Source organism: Salmo salar, chromosome ssa02 (genome assembly GCF_905237065.1).
Source record: "Salmo salar chromosome ssa02, Ssal_v3.1, whole genome shotgun sequence".
NCBI lineage: Eukaryota > Metazoa > Chordata > Actinopteri > Salmoniformes > Salmonidae > Salmo > Salmo salar.
Genome location: NC_059443.1, coordinates 56,022,046 through 56,046,298, shown reverse-complemented (window position 1 = coordinate 56,046,298; position 24,253 = coordinate 56,022,046). Strand labels below are relative to the sequence as shown.

The window sequence follows — 24,253 nt, the reverse complement described above, 5'->3', positions numbered from 1 at the left end:
TTCATCATGAGGGCATTGGTGATTTTAAAACAGTTACAGAGTTTAATTGTTAATGGTTGTGATATGAGAGAATTGAGGATGGATCAACAATATTGTAGTTACTCCACAATACTAACCTAAATGACAGAGTGAAAAGAAGGAAGCCTGTACAGAATAAAAATATTCCAAAACATGCATTCTGCTTGAAATAAGGCACTTAAGGAATACTGCAAAAAAATCCAACACAACACATCACTGACTAACACTCGTCATATTTTCAAGAAATGGTGGTGACTGCATCATGTTATGAATATGCTTTACTGAGCTCTTCAGTAAGGCCATTCTACTGCCAATGTTTGTCTATGGAGACTGCATGGCTGTGTTCTCGATGTTATACACCTGTCAGCAACAGGTGTGGCTGAAATAGCCAAATCCAGTAATTAGAAGGGGTGTGCACATACTTTTGTATATATAGTGTACATCTTACAGTATAATGTGAAACACAAAATAATTAAGCTCTTTGCCAATGTACATTTCTCTAGCAAGAACATAGTAATTTAAATTAATGACATTACAGCAATCATACAATATATAAAAAAGTTTACCATGACATAAACATTGAAACAGTATATATTAGATATAACACTGAATCACTTTGGTCACATTTTATTAAAACATCAATGTCCATGAAACAACTATTTTTGAAAAAGTATTTCAGACTTAATCACATATCGAGTGATATGCGTTGTTCTGTGGTCAGGTCAGACTCTATATTAATTCATATAACAATTCATCTCTATCTGAGTTTTTTTCCCTTGGACCTCTACTACTTTCTCTAACCTGCTGCATTAATTATCTTAACCTGCTGCGTAAGTTCTCCTAACCTGCTATTAAAAAGTCCCTTCCATATGGAAGTGGCAAGAAAAGAGTTTCTCTACTCCATTAGCCTGCTTCTGACACTGACACATCCTGTTTCTGTTTTGGTCCCTCCCCTACCGCCTCACTAGTGGGGAAGCCATTGTTTTCTGTTTGACTGTCGTCAAGGAGAAGGTTTGACTCCACTGCTCCACTCTCAGGATCTCTCTCAGGCTGTAGCTTTATCTCTGATATATTAACATTGGCTGAGCAGCATCATCTTGCTCGCTCTGTTCCCCTTCATTCTCATCTTTCTGTGCATTAACAACATGCCATTTTCTCTTGAAACATCCCAGCTGAGTAGAAAGGAAAAACAATGTGAAGAATGTGAATCAAAGTGTTGGTCCTTACAATGCAGAAGCAAAGGTTCTGTCGCAGCATTGATACTCACCATATACATGACCATTGTGATGATGATCAGGAGAAAGAATCCTCCTCCTATTCCTGTCCCTATTATAAGCTCTGTTTGTGGAGGAATGATGATCTCAGCCTGAACATCAATCTGGAGGAATACATTTTGAGACAATGAGTGATGAATGGACAAGCAATTTAAAAACAATTCTTATACAGTAAACCAGTTTCCTTCCACAAATGGAATTACCTGTGTTTGGTGGAAGCTTGAAGAGTTATCCTAATGAGCAAATAAATACATACAAAATTGATGCTTTTGTGAATCTTTGCTCAAGAAATATTTATATCTTTGTGGAAGAAAGTTTTTTTTTTTTTTACAGGAAACTTACCCTTGGGTCACTCGCTGTCTGGACATATCGTTTTTTGTCATAGCTGAGTTTCACAAAACTGATGAAACTGACTGTTTCTCTATCCCCAGTGAATTTCTTTGGCAATGACAAGCTCTGTAGAGTGAGATATTGTTAGTAGAACTAGGTGGTCATTTTACATTAAGTAAAATTGTGTTACTTTCTTCAGTTCTTTAAAAGTATTTTGTGGTAGTAGAAGAAGTGTTCTGATTTCAGATTTAAATAGCAGAGAAGTAAGAGAAAGCTCTACGTTTTTGTCTAACTTGTTGGGAAAGTGGTCAAAACAGCAGATGTTTCAAAAAGTTGTTGATGTGGTTACTAGAACAGCTGTCTGATTTCAGATTTGAATAGCAGAGAAGTAGATCCATATGTTATTATGTCTAAGTTGGAATAAAATGCTCGGAAAGTGGTAAAAATGTCAGACTGTAAAAGTTGACAGAAAATGTAGTCGATGCAGTAACTAACAAAGCTGCATCATTTGATAGGTAGAAGATATTTCTGTTCTGATTTTACATATGAAAAGCAGAGAAGTAGACCAAAATGTCATACCCTCTAAGTTTTTGTCTAAGTTGTTGGGAAAGTAGCTGATTTGTCAGTCACCGTTTACTCATTGTCTCATGCTTAGAATGTGTTCACCCAGTGCTATTCATTTAAAAGTTCTATGGCAGTTAATAAGCCAAGCAAGTGACACGTTCCTACGTCATACTTCCGTGTTCATATCCCTGGTCTTTTACATGGGCTTCAAGTTTATATCATAAAATCAGATGCATTTCATGATGCTTTTGCGATGAAGATTATTGCGCTACAATTTTGCCCATTGAAGACCACTCAAAAGCCTACAGAAGTTAAAAAAACTACAAGGCTACTTGCCATGTCTCTTGCATGGCGTAATTCAACAGTGGGAAGTCAACTTAATGAATGAAGTTGATGCTGTTATTAAGACATCTGAATCTCTTGATTTGTATAATAGAATGTTGGAATTCATGGGAGTCTGTAACAATGGAACTTTTAGAATGTTGAAGAAATCCCATGGAAGTAGATGGAGGACAAAAAACTCAATAGTTTAAAAAGTAAAACATATATCAATAAATTGTAGGCAAGCACACTGGTCCTGACCACTCTGCACATTTTAAAGTTTGAATGGCGTTTCTAGCTTAAATGGTGTAGCGTGCTAATGAATAATAAGCATGACAAAGATTTAAAGAGGGATGTTTGCTGTCCCAAAGTCTCGTTAATTATTAGCATGTTGTTACTCTGTACCATCATTTGTTCAAGTTGGCTTAATACAGACCAATGCATGTTGATCGAGGTCCTTGAAGGAAACATTTCCAGACAGCACAAATGTAATTGTCGAAAACTTCTCCAAAAGGAAACTTTCACACTCAATGGATTTTTCTGGAGAGCGGTACTGTTAACACAGCCAGGACAAAATGTGTGTTTCAGTAACATGATTACTATACTGAGTTGTAACCTGATTGGATAGGTTACCAACAATGTCAAGAGTGAGTGGCATATTTCAATACTCACCTCTGTTGTTGAATTGATAATCTTTCCACATTGAGTACGGGTCTTCAAAGAAAAGAAAGGAAACTCCTTATTGAAAGAAATTGTGGCAGAAAAATGTCAGCATTTTCGTAAGCAATGTGAACAGTTTACCTGTAAGACAGATATTTGGTAGTCCTTTAATTCAAATCTGTGCTCAAGCTTAGTTGGGAAAGTGAAGGTGACTGTGATGGGTACAGGCGTAAATCCTATGTTCTGCACCTGTAAACAATGACACATTCAATCAACCAACCTAACAATAACATTTCTAACATATACCTAAGCCCCCAAAAGAGCAAGCCTAGGGTGACAGACAGTAGAGGCTGCTGAGGGGAGGATGGCTCATAATAATGGCTGGAACGGAGCAAATGGAATGGCATCACAAACATGGAAACCATGTGTTTGACATATTTGAAACCATTCCACTGATTCCGCTCCAGCCATTACCACGAGCCCGTCCTCCCCAATTAAGATGCCACCAACCTCCAGTGGACTGAGAATATGTTTATATGCACACTTATAATTCAATATTAAACTGATTATGGCAATACTCAGTTTAGCATTAGCCATGTAAACACCTTTCTCTGATTATCTTAATCAGAGTAAGGTCATGAGCGAAGTAAGTGTAAACCTATTAAAACACCTAGATTTTATTTGCAATGTTTCAAATTATTGGATCATGTAAACACCTTCAAAGGGATACTGTGAGAGAGCTATGCTACTGTACCTGTAGACTTCCAGTCATTGCGGTAGCCAACACTAGTTAGCATTGGCTCGCAAAACGAACAGTAACTCCCTTCGTACTGCACGCAGAGACATAACAACTATTTCCCCGAGTTCATCCGACTCTGGGTGAGAAGAACAAGAATCTTGCAGTATCCCTTTAATGGTGTATCTGTATCCTGTGGTGTATCTGATCTGCTCATTTGCTATCATGAGCACCGCAAGCATCCCTCTGTGTCGCGAGTGATGCGAGTCCAGAAAATCTTAACGTATGCATCTTATAATTACTTTTCACATACACACTTTATACACTGAGTGTACAAAACATTAAAGGACACCTGCTCTTTCCATGATATAGACTGACCAGGTGAATGCTATGATCCCTTATCCCTTGTCTCTTGTTAAATCCACTTCAATAGGTGTAGATGAAGAGGAGGGGACAGGTTAAAGTATTTTTAAGCCTTGAGACAACTGAGACATGGATTGTGTGTGTGCCCTTCAGAGAGTGAATGGGAAAGACAAAAAATCTAAGTGCCTTTGAACGGAGTATAGTAGTAGGTGTCAGGTACACCGGTTTGTGTTAAGAACTGCAAGACTGCTGGGTTTTTCACGCACAACAGGTTCCTGTGTGTATCAAGAATGGTCCACCAGCCAAAGGACATCCAGCTAACTTGACACAACTTTGGGAAGCATTAGAGTCAACATGGGCCAGCATCCATGTGGTACGCTTTCGATGCCTTGTAGTGTCCATGCCCCGATGAATAGAGGCTTGTTCTGAAGGCAAAAGGATGTGCGTGCAACTCAATATTAGGAAGGTGTCTTTAATATTTTGTACACTCAAATTCAAATGGGCTTCCCAAAAAGTATATGATCGCTATGATAGAACATATTTTTTAATTGTCGATTTTCTGACATTTTCAAAGTCCCATCAGGTAGCCTGATTATCAGCTGTCCATGTAAAACGGATTGTAAGGGACATTTTTATTTTCGCAATTCATTTAAACGTTTTAATCAAACTATTATATTATTAATCAGAGTATTCACAATAATTATTATTGCATGCATGTAAGTGGTTTGAGTAACAATAAAAGTATGTTTTGTTTTTAGAGTATAAAGACACAGAACATTTCCCTCACATCGTGTGAATCACACGATAGCAGTTGATTGTTTACCTCATATACATTCACCAGTCTTTTAGGTGATGTGTCCTCCAGAGTAAAGTTCATGTATGTGGTGGAGTCTTGGGGAAGGCTTCAACAACAACAAAAATATATAAGTCAACTTGATTTTATTCAATTAACTTGGGAGTCATTCTCAAACAAAATATCAAGTATAGGCTTGTGAAGACTTACGCTTTTGCTACCAGGTCAACTGCAAATTGAACAGGGATGGTCCTGGTAAGGGAACTATTGGTTGAGTTTCCATTGTCACTGTGAATAAAGGAAAGGCAAATGCATGTTTTGTGTACATAAATAGAATGCTATGAAGTCCTTCAGCTAATTGAGTGGAAGGTATTGAGGTTGTATTAAACTAGTTAGTTTTAAGCAATGTATGTTCAATAATTCGACAACATGGGGAAATGAAGGGTGTTTCCTGGACTGATTCTGTCACGACTTCTGCCGAAGTCGGCCCTCTCCTTGTTTGGGCGGCGTTCGGCGGTCGACGTCACCGGCTTTCAAGCCATCGCCGCCCCATTTTTCATGTATCCATTTGTTTTGTCTTGTTCCCTGCACACCTGGTTTTCATTCCCCAATCAATGTATATGTATATATTCCTCTGTTCCCCATCATGTCTTTGTGTAGGATTGTTTGTGTTACGTGTATTTTGATATTGTGGATATTGTTATTGTGGATATCTCCCAGCACTCCCGCTACGGTGCCCATGAAGTTGGGAGGGGCTGCGCATAGGGAGGCTGGAGGAGGGGCCTTCACGTGCACCATCTGTGGCCGCAGAGGGCACACTGCCGGTCGGTGCCGGGTTGGTCCCTCTGGGAGTCGAGGCAGCAGGCAGGGCACTCTGACGTCACCCCAGGTGAGTATGCACCACTCTGATCCAGAGTCCTCTGTTGTTCACTTGTTTGTACCCGTTTGTTTCCCTGAGTTCTCCCCGCATTCACAGCATAACTTTTTAGTGATAGGGGGCAGTATTCGGAAATTCGTGATGAATGACGTGCCCAAATTAAACTGCCTGCTACTCTGTCCCAGAAGGTAGGATATGCATATTATTAGTAGATTTGGATAGAAAACACTCTGAAGTTTCTAAAACTGTTTCAATGATGTCTGTGAGTATAACAGAACTCATATGGCAGGCAAAAACCTGAGAAAAATCCAACCAGGAAGTGGGAAATCTGATGCTTGTAGTCTTTTCAAGTCATTGCCTATCTAACACACAGTGACTTGGGGTTCATTTTGCACTTCCTAGGGCTTCCACTAGATGTCAACAGTCTTTAGAACCTTGTTTCAGGCTTTTGCAGTGAACAGAGAGCGAACAAGAAGGCCTTGAAATTGGTGACATGAGTTCAGTGGTGCGCATTCACGTGAGAGGTCGCTGTGTTCCATAACGTTTTTGAAGACATTGGAATTGTCCGGTTGGAATATTATGGAAGATTTATGCTATACATCGTTTGACATGTTTCTATGAACGTAAATATAACTTCTTTTGACTTTGTCGTGAAATGTTCGTTGCGCTTCCTTCATTTGGAGTAGCTTACTGAACGCGCTAACAAGGAGGTATTTGGACATAAATGATGGACTTTATCGAACAAAACAACATTTATTGTGGACCTGGAATTCCTGAGAGTGCATTCTGATGAAGATCATCAAAGGTAAGTGAATTTATAATGCTATTTATGATTTTAGATGACTCCAAAATGGCGGGTATCTGTATTGCCTGCTGTTGTTTTCTGAGCGCTGTACTCAGATTATTGCAAAGTGTGCTTTCCCCGTGAAGCTTTTTTTAAATCTGTCACAGCGGTTGCATTAAGGAGATGTTTATCTATAATTCTTTGAATAACAGTTTAATATTTTATCAACGTTTATGATGAGTATTTTTGTAAATTGTTGTGCTCATTCACCAGAGGTTTTGGAGGCAAAATATTTTCTGAACATCATGCGCCAATGTAAAATGGGGTTTTTGGATATAAATATAAACTTTATCGAACAAAACATACATGTATTGTGTAATATTGAGTCCTAGGAGTGTCATCTGATGAAGATCATCAAAGGTTAGTGCTTAATTTTAGCTGTATTTCTGGTTTTTGTGACGCCTCTCCTGCTTGGAAAATGGCTGTGTGGTTTTTCTTGTTTAGGCTCTGTCCTAACATAATCTAACTTTATGCTTTCGCCGTAAAGCCTTTTGAAATCGGACAATGTGGTTCGATTAAGGAGAAGTTTATCTTTAAAATGGTGTAAAATAGTTGTATGTTTGAGAAATTTGAATTATGAGATTTTGTTGTTTTGAATTTGCCGCCCTGATATTTCACTGGCTGTTGATAGTGTGTACCGTGGGTGGGATGCTAGCGTCCCAGATGTCCCATAGAAGATACGACGCTCGTCGATTCAGGCACAGCTGGGAATTTTATTGACAGAGCGTTAGCACTTAGTTTAGGGATCCCCATTATTGCTGTGGATAGACCTTTTCCGGTTCACGCTCTGGATAGTCGACCATTAGGGTCCGGGCTAATCAAGGAGGCCACCATCTCCCTGGCCATGGAGATGCAAGGGGTTCATGATGAGAGAATCAGTCTCTTTCTCATTGACTCTCCTGCGTTTCCCCTGGTACTACGCCTTCCCTGGTTGGCTCATCATAACCCCACCATTTCCTGGCAACAGAGGGCTCTCACGGGGTGGTCGCGAGCGTGCTTGGGGAGGTGTGTAGTGGTTTCCGTTGGTGCTACCACGGTGGAAAGTCCAGACCAGGTCTCCACCGTGCGCATTCCCCGAGAATATGCCGATTTGGCTCTCACCTTCTGTAAGAAGAAGGCGACTCAATTACCACCCCGTCGACGGGGGGATTGTGCGATAAATCTCCTGGTAGACGCTGCACTTCCCAGGAGTCACGTGTATCCCCTGTCGCAAGCGGAGACGGTGGCTATGGAGACATATGTCTCCGAATCCCTGCGTCAGGGGTACATTCGGTCCTCCACTTCACCCGCCTCCTCGAGTTTATTTTTTTGTGAAGAAGGATGAAGGTCTGCACCCGTGCATTGATTATAGAAGTCTCAATCAAATCACGGTGAGGTACAGTTACCCGCTACCTCTTATCGCCACGGCGATTGAGTCAATGCACGGGGCGCGCTTCTTCACTAAACTGGATCTCAGGAGTGCGTACAATCTGGTGCGTATCCGAGAGGGAAACGAGTGGAAGACGGCGTTTCGTACCACCTCAGGGCATTATGAGTACCTCGTCATGCCGTACGGGTTGATGAATGCTCCATCAGTCTTCCAATCCTTTGTAGACGAGATTTTCAGGGACCTGCACGGGCAGGGTGTAGTGGTGTATATCGATGACATTCTGATATACTCCGCTACATGCACCGAGCATGTGTCCTTGGTGCGCAAGGTACTTGGACGACTGTTGGAGCATGACCTGTACGTCAAGGCTGAGAAATGCCTGTTCTTTCAACTGTCCGTCTCCTTCCTAGGGTATCGCATTTCCACATCAGGGGTGGAGATGGAGAGTAACCGCATAGCAGCCGTGCGTAATTGGCCGACTCCCACCACGGTAAAGGAGGTGCAGCGATTTTTAGGGTTTGCCAATTACTACCGGAGATTTATCCGGGGTTTTGGCCTGGTGGCTGCACCCATTACCTCACTGCTGAATGGGGGTCCTGTACGTCTGCAGTGGTCGGTTGAGGCGGACAGGGCTTTTGGGCAGCTGAGAGCTCTGTTTACCTTGGCTCCCGTGCTGGCCCATCCGGATCCCTCTTTGGCATTCATAGTGGAGGTGGACGCGTCAGAGGCTGGGATCGGAGCCGTGCTCTCTCAGCGCTCGGGCACACCACCGAAGCCCTGCCCCTGTGCTTTCTTCTCGAAGAAGCTCAGCCCGGCGGAGCGGAACTATGATGTGGGGGACCGGGAGCTGTTGGCTGTGGTTAAGGCTTTGAAGGCGTGGAGACATTGGCTTGAGGGGGCTAAACACCCTTTCCTCATCTGGACTGACCACCGCAACCTGGAGTACATCCGGGCAGCTAGGAGACTGAATCCTCGTCAGGCAAGGTGGGCCATGTTCTTTACCCGTTTTGTGTTTGCCCTGTCCTACAGACCACGTTCCCAGAATGTTAAGGCAGACGGACTATCCCGGCTGTATGACACAGAGGAGCGGCCCATGGATCAGACTCCCATGCTCCCGGCCTCCTGCCTGGTAGCGCCTGTCGTGTGGGAGGTGGACGCGGACATTGAGCGGGCGTTGCGTACTGAACCCGCTCCACTCCAGTGTCCCGTCAGACTTCAGTACGTTTCGTCTGCTGTCCGTAACCAGTTGATCTATTGGGCCCACACATCACCCTCCTCTGGTCATCCGGGGATCAGTCGGACGGTGAGCTGTCTGTCTGGGAAGTACTGGTGGCCCACCTTGGCTCGGGACGCGAGGGTTTATGTTTCCTCCTGCTCAGTGTGCGCCCAGTGTAAGGCTCCTAGACACCTGCCCAGAGGTAAGCTACATCCCTTATCCGTTCCACAACGGCCATGGTCACACCTGTCGGTTGATTTTCTAACGGATCTTCCTCCCTTACAGGGGACCACCACGATCTTGGTCGTTGTGGATAGTTTCTCTAAGTCCTGTCGTCTCCTCCCTCTGCCCGGTCTCCTTACGGCCCTACAAACTGCGGAGGCCCTGTTTACACACGTCTTCAGGCACTACGGGGTGCCTGAGGATATAGTGTCTGATCGGGGTCCCCAGTTCACTTTGAGAGTCTGGAGGGCGTTCATGGAACGTTTGGGGGTCTCAATCAGCCTTACCTCGGGTTTCCACCCCGAGAGTAATGGGCAGGTGGAAAGAGTGAACCAGGATGTGGGCAGGTTTCTGCAGTCCTATTGCCAGGACCGGCCGGGGGAGTGGGTGGCGTTCGTGCCCTGGGCAGAGATGGCGCAGAACTCGCTCCGCTACTCCTCCACTAACTGCTTCCTCTTTCAGTGTGAATTGGGGTACCAGCCAGTTCTGCCACCATGGCATCGGAGTCAGACCGAGGCTCCTGCGGTGGATGAGTGGTTCAGACGCGTGGAGGAGACCTGGGAAGCTGCCCATGGTCACCTCCATTAGGCCGTGCTGCGCCAAAAGACCAGCGCGGATATTCACCGCATTGAGGCCACGGTGTTCGCACCAGGGGACAGGGCCTGGCTCTCGACCCGAAACCTGCCCCTCAGCCTGCCCTGCCGGAAGCTGGGCCCGCGGTTTGTGGGGCCATGCAAAGTCCTGAGGAGAGTGAACGAGGTATCTTACAGGTTACAGCTTCCCCCCGATTACCATATTAACCCCTCGTTCCATGTGTCTTTCCTCAGGCCGGTGGTGGCTGGTCCGCTCCAGGAGTCTGAGGTACAGGAGGTTCCTCCGCCCCCTCTGGACATCGAGGGGGCCCCGGCGTACTCCGTCCGTTCCATCCTAGATTCAAGGCATCGGGAGGGGGCCTTCAGTACCTCGTGGAGTGGGAGGGGTACGGTCCGGAGGAGAGGTGCTGGGTTCCGGTGGCGGATGTATTAGACCCTGAACTACTGCGTGAGTTCCACCATGTCGGGGGGGTACTGGCACGACTTCCGCTTTCTAGCCATCGCCGCTCCATTTTTCATGTATCCATTTGTTTTGTCTTGTTCCCTGCACACCTGGTTTTCATTCCCCAATCAATTTATATGTATTTATTCCTCTGTTCCCCATCATGTCTTTGTGTAGGATTGTTTGTGTTACGTGTATTTTGATATTCTGGATATTGTTACGCGCATTACTTTTTGTCTATGTTCCGTGTTTTGGGCACATTTTATGTTATTTTTGTGCTGTCAGTTTGACCGGAATGAAAGTGCGCCTGTTCACTACACTCTGTGTAAAAAGTGCACCTGTTCACTACACTAACCTCCCTGTGGCTCAGTTGGTAGAGCATGGTGTTTGCAATGGTGTTTGGGGTTGTGGGTTTGATTCCCACGGGTGGCCAGTAAGGAAAAAAAAAAAAATGTATGAAATTAATTGAATTGTATGTGTTCACTACTGTAAGTTGCTCTGGATAAGAGTGTCTGCTAAATGACTAAAATGTAAATGCTCTCCTGCACCTGACTTTGCCTCCAATACACACTCCTAACAGAATCTAAGCTCTCGTCTAGCTACATCTCTAACATGTTCACACTGGAAGCAGATTTCTACCTCAGTCTGATGACGGTCATCTCCATTGTGTTGTTCCAGTCGTATGTATTAAAAATATGGAATTTACTGGTGAACACTGCCTGGAAATGAAAATGGCATAGTTCAGAAAAAATAAAGACAAATTCAAAATTGATTAAATTGAATTTTTTCCTGACAAGGCATATATCACTCAAAGATCAAAACTGTTTTAATGACATTGAGTTACTGCTTTGTCACTGCTTTTAGCTCTGAGTCTATCATCGAAGGACAACATTTTAAAAGCTTTACCAGTGGATTCACGGGTATATCTAAGTAATCACTCACTGTAGTTTTACTACGGTAGACAGGGAGGCTGACACTGCATGTAGTTCTGTCCATTTCACCTCCCAGACCACCACAGCTGAACACCGTTCTCCTTGTAGACTATGGAATACAGACATGTCAAGTGTGTAAATAAATCTGGTTTGTACATCTGAGTCACTGACATAATCTAAAATAAACAAACAAGCATGTTAACAGTCTAAAGAATTAAGAAATTCAACACTTAATATGTTGCTACATTTTATGAATAATTAGCACATGTAGTGAACATTTAAATGTTTGTCGGAAAACTGATGTTTAAATTAACGTTCTCCTATCCTGGTTCTGCAGTCCCACAAGATGAGCAAGGCAAGCTTTTGTTCCAGCCCAGAAGGAACACCCCTGATTAAACTACTCATCAAACCCTTGTTTAGCTGAACATGTTTTAGGTCTCCAGGTTTGAATAACACTGGTTTAGATGAGAGCAAGAAGAAAACATCAGAATGAATTACACAATAGATGGAGGGGTGTCGGTATTACCTTCAGAAGATGCATCATGGAGAATGAGAGGCCAGGAGGGTAGAGGAGAGTTAGACTGGTGTTGTAGGAGTCATCCCCATGATTGGACAGTCTTATAGTCACGTTGAAGTAACTCTGGTCCACCACTAATAAAGTTGATGTGCTGATAAGAGAGACAAAATACATACAGTCAGAGAAAACATGCTTTTTTTGAGCAGTCAGTAATTATTACAGCTACAAACAAGTTACTTTATGTTGCCTCTATGTTTATCAGATACTTACATAAAGTTGAAATCCACCTCAAGCTCTGCCAAACAGGTTTCATTTTCTTTGCAGTTCTTTTCAAAGGGCACCTATGACGAATTCAAGACAACTGTGAATGTGTTTAGATTACCTGTTTTCACAGGTCTTTGTCTAAATTACAGTACTCAGTCCAAAGTCATTGCTAGTACTGTTGATCATTGTAAGTGAACAGGTTTAAGTCAGACCCAGAATGTATCTTCGTACCTCGACCACAGCCTGTGTAGGACTGTCAGTATTCAGAATGGCAGTAAGACCCTCTTGTTGGCTTTCAGATTGAGAAAAATTAAGTTGGATGATTATGGGCGATAATGTGTCGATCACGCATTGCTGGAAGAAAATAAAATGTGGCATTAATTTCCCTATCCATAGTCCTGAAAAACCCTCATTCTTATCATCACTGAATAAGATCAATACACAATAATTCAATAATAATTCAACAACCTAACAACTTAACGTTATTCATTAAATCCCCTCCTTACGAGAGACATTATGGTTGTTGTATTGTTGCATAGCTACAGTATGTCATTGTTCATACTGTCATGTAGACTGAGTGGTTGAAGCAGGTCCGCTCCTTTCTCAGCTCCACTGTAGAGAGAAGTCTTCTGGCCCCTTTGTTCGTGTCACTGTAAAAGGCTCGGCTCCTCTGTCTCAGTGGATCCACATCCAGCGAGTAGGAGACGTTCATCCCTGCACTCAGTGCCCCTGGAAAAATACACAACAGTCTGAAATGGCTTCCTTATCAGGGTGAGAAGTTCTGAACCTCATGGTTGTCTGCTGATGAACACCATTAAAGTAGAAAGCAGAGATGGAGTCAAGACCTTAACTCTCGTGACCCAGATCCCGACCAAGGCCGAACCATTCGATACACTTGGACTTCATCTTCACCACAAGTTGGTGGCACCTTAATTGGGGAGGACGGGCTTGTGGTAATGGCTGGAGCGGAATAGGTGGAATGGTATCAAACACATGGTTTCTATGTGTTTGATGCCATTCCATTTGCTCTGTTCCAGACATTATTATGAGCAGCCTCCCCTCAGCAGCCTCCACTGGTCTTCAGACTAGGAAGAGACCAAGACACACTTATTGTGGTCAATGATTTAGCTATTCACCGAGGCTCCGACCTGGACCACCAAGGCTACAATTATGTGGTTTCAGATCATGACTCCATTTCTGTTGGAAAGCACAATGCCTTTAGTGTTCCTAAAGTTCTGAGAGTTCTTACCAGCTTTACTCTTTGTTGCCTCTGCCATGTTGAAGCAGGCTGTTAAAGTGACCACGGGGGAAATGATCTCTTTTGCCAGACAGTCAGATCCATCAGTGCTGATCTCCGAAGGATGGAAGTGGAGATGAGCAGAGATGCTGAGGACCGGTCTGGACCTGTGAGCGATCGAGATAAAGATTGGGATGTTAGCCTACATTGTACGATGTTGGGTAACACCGCCCACACCTCATTGAGCGCAGCCACCGTTCAGTGCAGATCGCACCCTAGTGGGATATTTTTACTGGTTAAACAACTGTGTGTTTAAACCAGCTGTCTTTTCTTATCATTTTTTGGACTCGTACCTCAAGACAACAACTGCGCCACGCGCTCCTACAACGATATCAGTCAGTCCATCCTCACCCAGGTCCATCTTCCCATCAATTGACTGGCCAAAGAACTGGAGCTTAGATCTCATCATCACAGCTGAGATGCGCTGCAATAAGAAGACATACACATTTAATGAAAAGCCATTGATATTGATATCCCAGGAGGGATGTCTGTTTTCTTTAATCATGAAGGGTTTCTTTTAATGATTTCCATCTTCGTCGGCCTCACCTGGCTGAATTCAGGGCGGATCCCCTTTAGCTTTTCACCCAGGTAGATGTACACGGCCCCCCTGTGATCATCCTCAAGTGGAGCGCCCACAGCTACATCCTTCAGCCCATCTCCATTCAGGTCTGTGAGAGACGAGATGGAGGAGCCGAATCTACCTTGAGACAGCACTGAAACATTCATCTCCATCCTCAGTTCCAACTAATAACGGAAGGGCGAGGAGAGATCACATGAAGATAAATCCATATTACACTGTCTTTTTGTGCAGTATTATTGAAGATGATGGATATTTATATCGAAATGAATATATTTCGGATTCCAGATCACCTTGTCCCTGATGAACATATACAACCAAAAAATCCAGAATTTGAATCTGATGTTCAGAGGTTCACAGTTCAGCCCACCTTATCACTCAGTGTGTAGACGTAGATCCTGCCCTCTTTCGGAGGTTGGTGAAACGTTGGTGCACCCACCAGTAGGAAGTCTGTGTTGAGTCTATGTCCACAGATCACAGCTCTGCCCCGAAGTAGGAGCCCATCTGAGAAAATCAAAACTTACATTCATACAAAGAATGGTTTTGAAATGTTCAAAGAAGTCCTCTGGTTTTGAATGGAACTCATAAGTAAACATAAAAAGTGACATCATGTGTTCCTCTTTACTATCAGAGGAGTGATTCAACCTTTGAAGTAACCCCAAAAGCTGGTTTCATGCTGTCCCTATTGTATAACTTGATTCAGATACCACACTGCTTGCAGAATTAGCTAATGTTACCAACCTGTTCTCCAGGCAATCTTTGTGCCACAGTCCAGTTGTTGTTAACCTTGTGAAAAAGTAGGATCCGTCCCATGTGTTCAGATCTTGGTGCTCCGGTAAAATATAGAAGGTTCTCATTCTTCTTCCCAACAGCTACAGAGTATCCTGTAATAACAATGAAGAAATGTAGGTCCATTGTAACTACACTCCCTTCACTGAAACATCTGAACTAACAGAGCCTTGAAAATAGTGTTTGTTCAAATTCACATTTGAGCAATATAATTTTGTTGAGCTTAATATTCCATTACCCATATAGGAATCTTTGTCCAATGTGGGGTCCTGAATTTCCCTTTTCTCTGATCTCAGACCCTCAGTCTCAAAGAGAGATCCACACCAGTTGTTTGATCCCACTGAGCCCAGAACCAAGGTGTCCTGTAGAGGAAATAAAACATTGGGTCATATTGTATGACATTTATTAATAAGCATTCATTAACTATATACTGTGTCTATAAACTAGTTTCAATGGTGGTCATTACATTTATACATTCATATTTAAGCATTTACAAGGATTTGTAGCACAATGTAGAAGCATTGTAGTAAACATTTTAAAACAATTGATACATATTACAAATGAACATTTAAGATGATAAAACATGCTGGACATACTATTGTGTATCTCACCTTATCAACGTAGACAGCACTGAACCCACTCTGAGACATCTCCTTAGTCAAGTTTCCAGCCAGAGCAGTCTTGGAACCTAGAACATATGGACACTGATATAACTAGCGATACAATAATACTTCTACTGTGGAATTTCTTGAGTAAGGTGTTATCACTAAAAATAAATACCAGTATATTTCAGGAAGTGACCAGTATTTCCACTTCAGTTTTTTTTTAAATGAATAGCAACTTTCAGTTGACAGGGACTTTGCTGAAAAATAAGTAAGTAGTACTAAGAGTTTATCTGAATCCGGAGTTGTACCTTCAAAGTTGAAGATCTTTTTTTGAAAGTTGTCTAGGATTCCTTTTAGTCCGTTGTAGTCCTCGATGAGGAAAGTGTTGTTCTCTTTTGGCTCTGATGCCAGGGACTTTAGTTTCGTCAAATCGACATTCCTGACCTGCCAAGAAATATATCACTTGAGGACAGGAATTATAGTGATGTCTAATTTTCTTTTCAATATGAATGATATTTAAACATTCACATCACAGTGGTCTAAGACACTGCATCTCAGTGCTAGAGGTGTCATTACAGACAACCTGGTTCAAATCCAGACTGTATCACAACCGGACATGATTGGGAGTCCCATAGGGCTGCGCACAATTGGCCCAGTGTCATCCGAGTTTGGCCGCTGTAGGCCGTCACTGTAAATAAGAATTTGTTCTTAACTGACTTGCCTAGTTAACCTGTTGGGGCTAGGGGGCAGTATTTGCACGGCAGGATAAAAAAACGTACCCGATTTCATCTGGTTACTACTCCTGCCCAGTAACTAGAATATGCATATAATTATTGGCTTTGGATAGAAAACACCCTAAAGTTTCTAAAACTGTTTGAATGGTGTCTGTGAGTATAACAGAACTCATTTGGCAGGCCAAAACCTGAGAAGATTCCTTACAGGAAGTGGCCTGTCTGACCATTTCTTGCCCTCCTTGATCATCTCTAACAAATACAGGGGATCTCTGGCATGACGTGACACTTCCTACGGCTCCCATGGGCTCTCAGAAGGTGGGAAAAAGCTGAACGATGTAATTCCATCCCCAGGCTGAAACACATTAGCGCGTTTGGCAAGTGCTCTATCAGAGGGCCATTAGACTGAGGCTCGTGCATGAGGGGATAGCATGCTTTTACTTTCACTCTCTTTGTAATAAAAAACGATTTCCCGGTCGGAATATTATCGCTTTTTATTACGAGAAAAATGGCATAAAAATTGATTTTAAACAGCGGTTGACATGCTTCGAAGTACGGTAATGGAATATTTAGAATTCTTTTGTCACGAAATGCGCCATGCTCGTCACCCTTATTTACCCTTTCGGATAGTGTCTTGAACGCACAAACAAAACGCCGCTATTTGGATATAACAATGGATTATTTGGGACCAAACCAACATTTGTTATTGAAGTAGAAGTCCTGGGAGTGCATTCTGACGAAGAACACCAAAGGTAATAACATTTTTCTTATAGTAAATCTGACTTTGGTGAGTGCTAAACTTGCTGGGTGTCTAAATAGCTAGCCCTGTGATGCCGGGCTATCTACTCAGAATATTGCAAAATGTGCTTTCACCGAAAAGCTATTTTAAAATCGGACATATCGAGTGCATAGAGGAGTTCTGTATCTATAATTCTTTAAATAATTGTTATGCTTTTTGTGAACGTTTATCGTGAGTAATTTAGTAAATTCACCGGCAGTGTTCGGTCGGAATGCTAGTCACATGCTAGTCACATGCTAATGTAAAAAGCTGGTTTTTGATATAAATATGAACTTGATTGAACAAAACATGCATGTATTGTATAACATAATGTCGTAGGGTTGTCATCTGATGAAGATCATCAAAGGTTAGTGCTGCATTTAACTGTGGTTTGGGTTTATGTGACATTATATGCTAGCTTGAAAAATGGGTGTCTGATTATTTCTGGCTGGGTACTCTGCTGACATAATCTAATGTTTTGCTTTCGTTGTAAAGCCTTTTTGAAATCGGACAGTGTGGTTAGATTAACGACAGTCTTGTCTTTAAAATGGTGTAAAATATTAATATGTTTGAAAAATTTAAGTTTTTGCATTTTTGGGGTATTTGAATATCGCGCCACGGGATTACACTGGCTGTTGAGTAGGTGGGACGCAAGCGTCCCACCTAGCCCATAGAGGTTAAATAAAGGTGAAATAAAAAATAACTGGGAAGTTGGACTGGACCATTTGAGACTAGGAATAATAATACAAATTCTATTTGTATAGTGCTTTTTAATACAAGTAACAAAGTGCTTCACATCAGAAAATAAAATAAAAAGTAATAACAAAGACAGGAGGAAGGAGAATGAAGAACAGTTTTCAACCTAAACTTTGGAATGGTCAACAGTGGCCTGTCAGAGGATCTCAGGCTGCATCCAGGCTCATAGGGTGATAAAATATCGAAGAAATGGAATGGCGCTTAACCAAGCCTTAAAAATGGAACCCTTAGTTCTCCTTCCACCAAAGGCAAACGCAAAGCCTAGAATCAAGACTAGACATTGACAGCTCTCTTATGCCTGCACAAATGATGGTGACGGAACACATCTGACTAACCAGAAACACCTGTCAATCCAATTGTCCCAATACTTTTTGTGCCCTGAAATATAGGAACTACTGAGTTGTCATTTTTAAATGGTACAACCAATATTTACACAAATACCCTCAAATACAATCTAATAGTCTGTACTTTAACCTCATAGTAACTGTTTCATTTCAAATCCAAACTTTTGGAGTATAGAGCCAAAAGAAAATAAAAGTGCTTCACTATAACAATAATTACAGAGTGTGCTGTATTTCCTAGATGATATCATAAAAGCAGGTGGGGTCCAAATAAAATAACTTCAGATTTCTTATCATTGAGCTGGATAAATTGTCAAACATCTAATATTTGATGTCAACAAGACACTTGTTAATGGTAGCTACCCTAGCTTGGTCACTGGGTCTGATTGGTAAATAAAGCTGCGTGTCATCTGCATAGCAGTGAAACGGAATGTGATGATTGTGGATGATGTCACCAAGGGGAAGCATGTACGGGGGGAATGTGGCCCAGAATTGACCCCTGAGGGATGCCATAGTGAATAGGTGCCGGGGTTGATATTGAACCACCCATGCTCACTGAGAAACGTCTGCCACATAGATATGACGTAAACTTGTCGAGGGCAACGTCATAGATTCCCGCCCACCTCTCCAGCCGTTCAACAAGGATGTTATCCTCTCTAGGGTCGGCGGGACGAAATCGTCCCACCTATGTAACAGCCAGTGGAATCCTGTGGCGCGTTATTCAAATACCTTAGAAATGCAAAAACTTCAATTTCTCAAACATATGACTATTTTACACCATTTTAAAGACAAGACTCTCGTTAATCTAACCACACTGTCCGATTTCAAAAAGGCTTTACAACGAAAGCAAAACATTAGATTATGTCAGCAGAGTACCCAGCCAGAAATAATCAGACACCCATTTTTCAAGCTAGCATATAATGTCACATAAACCCAAACCACAGCTAAATGCAGCACTAACCATTGATGATCTTCATCAGATGACACACCTAGGACATTATGTTATACAATACATGCATGTTTTGTTCAATCAAGTTCATATTTATATCAAAAAACAGCTTTTTACATTAGCATGTGACGTTCAGAACTAGCATACCCCCCGCAAACTTCCGGTGAATTTCCTAAACATTTACTAAATTACTCACGATAAACGTTCACAAAAAGCATAACAATTATTTTAAGAATTATAGATACAGAACTCCTCTATGCACTCGATATGTCTGATTTTAAAATAGCTTTTCGGTGAAAGCACATTTTGCAATATTCTGAGTAGATAGCCCGGCATCACAGGGCTAGCTATTTAGACACCCAGCAAGTTTAGCACTCACCAAAGTCAGATTTACTATAAGAAAAATGTTATTACCTTTGGTGTTCTTCGTCAGAATGCACTCCCAGGACTTCTACTTCAATAACAAATGTTGGTTTGGTCCCAAATAATCCATAGTTATATCCAAATAGCGGCGTTTTGTTCGTGCGTTCAAGACACTATCCGAAAGGGTAAATAAGGGTTACACGCACGACGCATTTCGTGCCAAAAAAAATCTAAATATTCCATTACCGTACTTCGAAGCATGTCAACCGCTGTTTAAAATCAATTTTTATGCCATTTTTCTCGTAAAAAAGCGATAATATTCCAACCGGGAATCTGTGTTTAGGTTCAGAGACGAACGAAAATAAAAACATGGGGTCGACTCGTGCACGCGCCTAAGCCCATTGTACTCTGATAGAGCACTTGCCAAAAGCGCTAATGTGTTTCAGCCTGGGGCTGGAGTTACATCATTCAGCTTTTTCCCGCCTTCTGAGAGCCTATGGGAGCCGTAGGAAGTGTCACGTTACAGCAAAGATTCTCAGTCTTCAATAAACAGAGTCAAGAAGCTCAAGGAATGGTCAGACAGGCCACTTCCTGTAAGGAATCTTCTCAGGTTTTTGCCTGCCATATGAGTTCTGTTATACTCACAGACACCATTCAAACAGTTTTAGAAACTTTAGGGTGTTTTCTATCCAAAGCCAATAATTATATGCATATTCTAGTTACTGGGCAGGAGTAGTAACCAGATGAAATCGGGTACGTTTTTTATCCGGCCGTGCAAATACTGCCCCCTATCCCCAACAGGTTTTAAGATCCAAAATAACTAGAATAGAGCATCCACTAGTATCAGCAGCCAACAGAAAGAAGGTCACTATAGGGCTGTTCCGGTGACCGTATTACTGCCACACATACACTCATTAGTTATGAACGCAGTGAAATTCTATGTGACTGTTGAGACACGGTAATCTTCTCTTATACACTATGGACATGTGTTAGTTGTACCCAACTCGCTAATGATCATCAGGTGGCTGATGGCCTGTTACTCAGAGCTGTATTGTCCCTCTAACCACTCTGACATCAATGCAAATGCAATCAAAAATCACATCAAACACTTAGCCTACATTGTACAACGTTGGGTAGCACCGCCCACATATCATTGAGCGCAGCCCCCATTCAGTGCAGATCGCACACTAGTGGAATACAACAGGTTGAAATTGAGTGGACAACATAGGCTTTGCAACAACATCGAGAACAACTAACACAATGAAATGGACAGCGCTTTCTAAGGTGATGATTAATTTAAAACACCCATAGAGTTGATGCATACACATAGGCCTATATATGATGCAGAGATGGTTGTCCTTCTGGAAGGTTCTCCCATGTCCAATCAATTGCATTTACCACAGGTGGACTATATATACACATTTGCAAACATTTCTAAAACCTGTTTTCACTCTGTCATTATGGGGTAATGTGTGTAGACTGCTGAGGATTTTTATTTATTTAATACATTTTAGAATAAGACTGTAACGTAACAAAATGTGTAAAAAGTCAAGGGGTCTGAATACTTTCTGAAGGCACTGTATACAATAAATAGTCTACCGCATATTACACACAGCAGAAAAACATTTAAAAAAAATACTGATTTAAGATATCTTTGGTACATAATTGATCTAGACTTAATGAAGCTAATTCAGAGTTAGCCTACAATTATGGTGCATTTGTATTTGATTTGGAATAGCCTGGTAATAGGGATTTTTATATTTTCAAAATTAATAGGTTGACACATTACCTTTACCTACAGAATATCAGCGTTCAGAGAGAGGGGCTGTCAACAGTGTAATGAAATATGTTTGTTGTGAAAACATGTTGATATCTATGTTCCCGGACAGATTTCACTTGGTCTCCCAAAATAAGCATTGGGTAGCTGCAGGAACAGGGTTGGAGAGCCCATGGCATAGAGAGTTTGGGCGGAAGCTTGACTAATGTGAGTGAAAAAAAATACCAGTGGGAAAGTGGCCTCCATTCGCTATTTGAGTGCATATGGATGACATGTCTTTTTTTTCTTGCCCCTGTTCCAGCCCATTTGACAATAGGCCATTCTAAATCAAAACTCATTTTACATATTAGCAAAGAAAATATTTCATTGAGAATAGTCTGATGGGGCGAAAATATGATCACTTGATGAGAGAACAGCGTTTGTAGCCTGAGACAAGGAACAGAGCGCAAGCTTGTTTTGCGACTTTCTCAAATCATCAATAGCCTATAGTCACATCATGTAGACCATATATCTTTTGGTTTCTAAGGCATTCTACGGTTTGTATCATTCACAACTAAAGTTACCGAATAACTACAAATCTAATTTATCGTACAAGTTTCAGATGATCACGTTTAAGCTCAATATAAGCCATTTCATATGCGCACTCTCGCTCTGGAATGGGAAAAATGTCCTTTCTATTATAATTTGCTAAGTTCAATTATATAATTCTTACTATAACATCATATAATATAAAATAATGGCAAGGGACTTAAGCATATATTGTCTCCTAAATGAACAAGCCTACAGCCAGAGAACATACAGTAGGCCAACTCATATTCTGTTATTCTGAAATACATTTTCTTCATATCATGATGTTTCTTTAGACCTGACTAAAATAAACAATGTATTTATTGTGATGGTGTATATTCAATTGATTTATTAGACTTTAAAATGTAGAAGTTCCAAAGGTGCGCATCAGCGGCTTGTATATGGCTTGTATGTGTGGAGGCCTGGCGATGCCAAACATGTTTATGCTAATTAATGGTCAATTACCGTGAGACCGGCATACTTTTGCATGACAATAACTGTCTGACAAAATTTCATGCCCGCCTATGCCCTTCATTATTGACTTTCAATAAACCAGTTTCCGTGCTGTGAAGTGAACGGAAGCCCGATTGGCACCAACAATATGTTCAATTGTCTTAAACAGAATTTTCGAGTTGTGGGAGTTCTCATAGATCAGGGTAGAAAAGTAGTTTGCTCTTGCATCTTTAACCACAACATTGTAATTTATCATCAGATCCTTCATTATCTCATAGAATACTTGAAGTTAGCAGGCTTTCCTTTTATGTTCATCATTTTTTTTAAACACTTTTTAAGGGTAACGAGTGTGGTCATCTAACCAAGATGAGACTCTGGCAGACAGTTTATTCTTGGTTTTAACTGGTGCCACTGAGTCAAACGTAGCCTGACATACAGTATGTAATTGAACCTGTTCAGCAAATCATTGTGTGATGACACAGAACAGGTTCCTTAGTAGAGGATTAAAAAGCATTTGTAAATTTACTAGCAGTTGTGGAGGTATTGATGGGAGTGGGAACAGACACATTTTTAGGTGGGGGGAAGCATTTTAAAAGCAATACTGATGTGGTCAGAGACACACACATCAATAGTTTCCAAGTTATCAAAATTCAGACCATAGAACAGCACAAGATCAAGAGTATGGCCTTTGTTGTGTGTAGGCCCTGTGGCATGTAGCAAAAGTGTAGAGAATCATTATATCAGCCAAACCGCTGTGAAATATATATATTTTTGCGACTTTCTCAAATGACAAATAGCCTATAGCGGCAGGTAGCCTAGTGGTTAGAGCGTTGGGCCAGTAACCGAAAGGTTGGTGGATCGAACAATGTGAAAATCTGTCGTTCAGCCCCTGAACAAGGCACTTAACCCACTGTTCCTAACTTTCATTGTAAATAAGAATTTGTTCTTAATTAACTGACTTGCCTAGTTAAATGAAGGTTCAATTTAAAAAAATTCTATTGGTTTGTATCATTCACAAGTAAAGTTGCCAAATAACTATAAATCTAGCTTATAGATAGAATCATTTAACATTGTGCTACATGTTCTAACAGGTTAAAGATGCACTTTGCAGAAATCACTCTGCCATTTACTGGTTGTTAAAATTCTTAAAGTTCGCTTAATTTCAGTTTGTCACAAAACAAGCAAATAAAGTGTAGAGAATCATTGTACCATCCAAACCGCTGTGAAATATATTTTCCATTACCAAAAATATTGTATTTTCAGCTGTTTGAAGCTGGTGTACAAAACTGAAAGTAAAAGGTGCTAAATCGAAACTTAAAAACGGGGAGCATAGAAATAGCGCACATAGAACAGATCTGCTTCTTAGACTTGCTTTCAATGAGAATGACAGATCTATAACCAACATTTCTATGTGAAATTGGTCCATTGCCCAAAAAGGTACATACATTGTAGCTTTAAAAAAACTCCCCAGCTAGTGCATTATTTGGGAAACACACAAGAATGTAAGCAGCATACATTGAAATCATACATTAAAGCACTAACACTGGTATACACTGGTGATTAACTAGTCGAAACGGCCATATGCCAATATATTTGCACCTCGGTGAACTTGAAAATGTACCTCAACCCTAATTGTCCCACAACAATTTATGGTAAATCGAGAAGATAAAAACACTGCTGCTTTAGCATTAGCTAACTAGCATGAGGATGAACAAGGCAGTTTAATAAAAAAATAGCAGTATATCAATCTTCTACATTCGCCGTAGATTGTTGTGGGATAAGTAGCAACACAGCGAAACCTTCCATCCCTGGATTGAGGTACATTTGCAAACCATTTCACTTGAAGTTCACAAATATATTAGGCTTTGGTTGTTTCAACTAGGAGGAGAGCATACCTTCTAGTCAACATGTTTCGGCTAGTGATCAACAAGCTGT

The 24,253-nt window shown here is 41.5% G+C and overlaps 1 pseudogene; it reads right to left on the bottom strand.

Moving 5' to 3' along the window:
- Positions 1-629: 629 nt before the first annotated feature.
- LOC106588085 (integrin alpha-X-like) overlaps positions 630-24,253 on the bottom strand; it is a 35,242-nt pseudogene continuing 11,618 nt past the window's right edge.